We start from the raw sequence: 6,000 nt of genomic DNA on the forward strand, positions 1-6,000 counted from the left end.
TGCTGGGTCTTTTTTACGATTGAATCTATGTGAGCGTCTCACTTAAGGACCTGAGACTTGGTAGAGCCCAGGAACCTGAAGGACTTCACTGCAGCCACAGTGCTGTTCATGATGGGAAGTGCTGTGGTGTTTCTTCTGAAGTCCACAATCATCTCCACTGTTCTGAGTGTGTTCAGATCCAGGTTGTGACTGCACCAGAAAGTCAGCTGCTTGACCTAACTTCTACATGCAGACACATCACTGTCCTGGATGAGGTTGAAGTTTGTTGTGTCATCTGTAAACCTCAAACGTTTAACAGAGGGGTCTGTAGAGGTGCCTCTGTTAAACGTCTGTAGAGGTGCAGTCATTTGTGAAGTGGGGAGTAGTGGGGGGAGGACACATCCTTGGGGGCTCCAGTGCTAATGGTACAGGTGTTGGATGTGAATTTTTCCAGCCTTACTATCCACTTACGATCCACTGACGGATGGAGGTTTGGAATGATGGTGTTGAAGGTCAAACTGAAGTCCACAAACAGGATCCTCACAAGTCCCTGATTTGCCCAGATGTTGCAGGATGTAGTTATATTTATATAGTTTTGTGTGAGGGGTAGGTTTAAGGATAGAGGTAGGGTAAGTGGTTAGAAAATACAGTTTGTACAGTATAAAAACCATTTCACCATATGGAAGGATGTCCCCATAAAACATTGGAAACCTGTCTGTGTGTGTGTGTGTGTGTGCTCTGACACTACAGATCAGATATGTTGCAAACTGAAAATACCCAACAAACAGCTTATGATCATGCTTTTATAACACATTGTCCTGGTTTCCTTTTCAATTGGGCCAATTCACACTAAGAGGCTTTTTAACAGTGAAAACATGCAGAAAAACAGCTGAATTTCAACATGTGGTTGAGTTGAATTGAGGTAACATAGTAATTGCAGGATAAGACGTACAAACAGCCCTTTGTGAGCGGTCAAGAAAACAAGGCTTGTTTACAGATAGCAGAGACAGACAGGTGGGCTAATGGGTGACCCGATGTAGACTGAATAAGAAGATAAGTTGAAATTATTTATTTTAAATTTCTGTTAATTTAACAAATGATATATAGATCCTCTTAGATTGACAATATGTGCGTTTCTGATGTGAAATTGAAATGGGGTGTTATTAAAACAGGGTAAAATAAGATACCCCTATAGGGTGAACTACTGCATGCAGCATTAGGACAGTGTTTGGTAGGTTTGTGATGAAACACTGATAAAAGCTTTGGGTCTGATGGCACAACCATTCTAAATGTAAATATATACTGAAACAATATTTAATATATTTTCTTTGTGATGATGCATGACTGTATTTCACTTTTCTATATGAAAAGTAACAAAAGTTCATGCTGGAAAACCATGTTTATGAACATGGTAGCTGGTTTGTTACTGATTCAGGGTTGTCTATAAGCACTAACCAGCTTCATAGTTTATCAGGTCAGTCCCAAATTATAGTCATTAGAAGCTACAATAACAATTTTTACAATGACAATTTAAAAGTTTTTCCTTATACTTGCTGTGATCAGTTATCGAGTATACTGAACACATCCATGAAGATGTCAGGCAAATAAAAACTTTTTCAGAATAACACAGACTAATGTGGCAATTATTGATTGTTACATTTAATTATCTCCTGATAGTAAAGGGAAATGCTCAACTTCATCTGATATTCTATGTCCAGTTTGCTGAACTGCTGTAACTCAGCACAGTGTCGTCCATTTACAGGTTTCCTCAGCTTACTTTCTAAACATATTCCAATGAGGTGGGTGAAAAAAAGAGTCAAAACACATGTCAATTACAAATGCTAGGGCACTTATTTGATGGGCTGTTCTTCCCTTGACTTACTGTATGATTCCTTTAGTGGATGCATTTTAGACATGATTCATTCTCCCATATTAGGTTTCTTTATTCATGATCCTGAAGAATGAAGAGTTACAATACAGGATTGATATTTAGCAATAGAAACCAGTGGCTCATTTTTCTCTAAAGATGATTGCTTTGTGGTATCTTCAGTATCTTCATGCCTTTAAGGGAATAATATATTCAGTATGTAAAATCTGTGTTGTTTACCCACCACTTCTGGGAAGAGGGTGCAGCTCAAGTTCATGTACAAGTCAAGCTGGCACTAGTTTTACAGTTCATATTGCATTAGAATTTCAGTGTACAGTACAGTACAGCAAACAGGTAAATAATTTTAATTTAAAAGGACCTCCTTCTTTATTGGACCAAATTCTGAACAAAAATGCTACAATATAATTTGTCGCTTGATTGTGTCACACAGTTACAACCTGCTGGCTACTATGTTTGATAGCAACCTATCCTTATAGTGACATTCCCAATATTTGTAGGACAGCCTTCTTTCACCTTAGAAACATTGCAAAACTGAAGCACATGCTTTCTGTTTTTGAATACTTAAAAACTAATTAATGTGTTAGTTTTTAAGTATTTTAAATTTAGTATTAATTATAGTATTAAAGTATTAATTTAAATTAATTAAAATTTTTAAAGTACACTCTTATCCTAAGCAAAAACACCACTCCCTAACACAATGGTAATCCAGTGTAACCAAAACTGTTCTAAAGCCCGACACCCAAAATCCTTACTGGAATATCTTAGCCTAATGTGATGCTGCTCATGGCAGAGGATCAAACTAACATGTGCAGGAGAAGTTGTGGCTGCACAATGTTCAAATCACACACACACTTTTTAAGGTTTAATTTTAAACCTAGGCGCCTCATGTGAGCGAGAACATCTTGATGTTGAACCACCAGTTTTTTGGACCTGGGTAGTTCAGCCAGTCATCAGTGTAATTCAGTAATTCAGTAATTTATGGATACCTTGGAGTTGCGGAGGAGCCAGGGCTGCACTTTGCGAAGGTGCGAGGTGACAAGGCATGGCCAAAAGGAAGCACCTGATGTTGGTATGTTTAGCTCGCATGCATCTATTCCACCTTTGGCATGTGCCCTTTAAGGCTCAGCATTCTTCCAAGATCTTAAGACCATTCAAGAATGGGAGATTATGGCAGGGAGGTTGTACTTTAATTGCGGATTGGAAAATATTCGTAATGAACTCAGTCAGCCCACTCTAGGGCAATATTTTCTTTCTTTTTCAACCACACTTCACATGCACTGAACAAACAAACAGTTTCCTGAAGACAAAGAAGCTGATGGCATGCTTTCAAGCATCTATTTATAATCTTGGTGATGCATACAGCATGGCCATGCAACGTCACCAGCAACGACAATTCATGCCAGAAAATCGAGAATGTGTGTTTGCACACAAGCATTAGATACCAGCTCAAGAAAATGCATTCCCATAGTGTCAACGTCACAGTGTCAAAGTTTCTATTTAACATTTAACAGTACTAAATTAGTTCACATTTGACCTACATAATTCAATTTTGTAGATTACACATAATTACATTAATTAAAAGGAAAGAAATCAAGTTTAGAAGAGAAACACAATTTTGTTGAGTAGAACGCAAATAATCTGATCGAGTAAAGCCGGCTTCCCATTTGTTCAGTGTATCCATACATAATCAATATATATTTTAAACATAAGCCAAAATGTTACTTGATAATGATTAATATAAGATCGTATTACGTATACCGTAATATCACCATAAACAAGAGTTAAATAAGCTATAATATAAAAGTAGAATTTTCACTTAAGATAAAAATAAAAACCTTTTAGTCAATGTTTAATTTTTGTTTATTAAGGAAACTTCTTTTTAAAATACCCATACTTTCTGGTATGTATGTACTACTGAAAAAAAAGCCACAAAAATGTGCAAAACATTCAATAATTTCTGCAGTCAGTAAAGCTTGCCAGTATGTGTTCTGCATATCAGTATTCAACATTATATGGTGTCAAGAGAAAATACTATTTTTTTTTATGTTTCTTTTAATTTATTATATGTATTTAATACAGTTGTTCTATGTATTTAATACAGTTGTTTCACTGTTTTCACTGCTGAGGATCCGTTGGGAGCAAGTGTTGTAATGCTAAATTTCTCCAAATCTGTTCCTATGAAGAAACAAACTCATCTACATCATGGCCTGAGGGTGTGTACATTTTAACTATTCCTTTAAGGCTTTGTAGACAGAACAGTATAACTTTAAAGCTGCTTTAAAAACAATGTGTATTGTGAAAAGAGCTATACAAATATACTTGACTTGAGGTTCAGGCTCTAAGCAGACAGGAAATCAAAGAGATGATGGTCATTTTGAGGGATTTGATTTTCATTTCCTTTAGTATTTGTGTCATATGACTTACATCTGTTTTGACTTTCTGACCTCAGCAGGAACTTGAATGACCCCTTCAGTATGTTGTCTTGTGTTACAGTTCCTCAAAGAGATCTTTTCAAGTCATAGTGCAAGCCACAATACTTTCAGTTAATGACTATATAAAACTGTCTTTTAACCAAAACAACAATGAAAATTCTTGAATAAAGAAAGTATTGATAGTTGAAAGTTGAATGAAAAAAAAAAAAAAGGTAAAATAAAAAATCTCATTCTGTGCACTGCACAGGTTGATTTGAATTAAACCTAGTCAGGATAGCATTTGGGAATGAATTTGCATGAATGTTATTATCTTCAACAAGACTATGAAAGTGGAAAGAAGGCACAACAATGCTGGTAAAACATGGGCCGCCATCTTGATTGTTTTGGGTTTACATGAATAAACATGCATCATCCTTTTCTAAAACTTCTGTTTTCACAGTCCATATTACAACGGGAAGGCCTCGTTTTCAAACTTATCCACTTGGGGGAGCGTTTTCAAAAAACTTTTGCAGCACAAAAAGTACTTAGTACATAACATATCATTAGCACCCATAGACTGGTTTGTGTGGCAAATATTTTCTCGGATATAAACCTGTCAGATAAACAGATGGGTGGCTGGGATTGCCTTTATCCAGGGATTCTCATAATATATGTTTTAATAAATTCAGTCTAAGTACAAATATTTATTCAGTGCCACTTGACTTAACGTAACGTTACCTGACGCCTGAACTTGACATACACTTAAATATCCACTTTTCTTCTGTTATACAACTCATAAAACACTTTCTAAATATCCACTCAAAAAAATCGAATATGTTGCATGATTTTCTCGTTAAATTTAGTAAAAAAAAAAAAGAACATTTATTTAGTGGTACTTACCTGACCCGTGAACTTGACAAGATGGAACTGTTTCTCCCGTGAAGTCACTCGTGCACATGCGGAATGATCTCAGTATTGGCTGGATTCATTTTTATTAGTTCAGTCAAACATTGACATTCTGAATGTTGACTGGATTTGAAATTAACCATTCATTTAATGTTTTTAAATTATATTTGTGCAGACTTAATATTATATGTCTTCTCAACTAAGCCCAAGCAATAAAATTAGTTCAACTTAAATATTTTTGCCCTTCCAACATTTTGTTAATTGGATTTTTACAGTGTGCTCATAGGCCAAAATTACACACATATGCACATATGGGGGCTCAGTCAATGTACATAAGCAGGGGTGTAGCGACAATTATAACTGTTTTGTTTATTTGTGTTATTTGTACCAAAAAGTAATCTGAAGATAATCTTAGTTTATGTGTCTTGTTGTTAATGATAAGGCATGTTCATGTAAGTTATGTTCTCTGAACCAATGCATATACAGTATTATACACGCCATTTTTACTTTGAATTTTTTCACTGTTTACATTAAAAAGAATATTTCTATAGTCCACTAATATTATAATATTTAGTATAAATCTGACTAAACCAGTGGGCATATTGCTATATTAATCAGAAATTTTTGTCACAGCAACAACTTACTCCAAATATTCCCTGTAATTAAACATATTTAGTTCCATTCCTTAAATTTGATTTGATGAGCAGCATTAGAATGCTATAGTCCAACAGCACTGAGACTCTTGATATTTATTCAGTTTGCATCTATATGCCAGTAGGTGATGACAAGAGGCAAAAGAAAAGATTCAATATATGA

This window comes from Sinocyclocheilus rhinocerous, unplaced genomic scaffold (genome assembly GCF_001515625.1).
Source record: "Sinocyclocheilus rhinocerous isolate Xijiao unplaced genomic scaffold, SAMN03320098_v1.1 scaffold1256, whole genome shotgun sequence".
Classification (NCBI taxonomy): Eukaryota; Metazoa; Chordata; class Actinopteri; order Cypriniformes; family Cyprinidae; genus Sinocyclocheilus; species Sinocyclocheilus rhinocerous.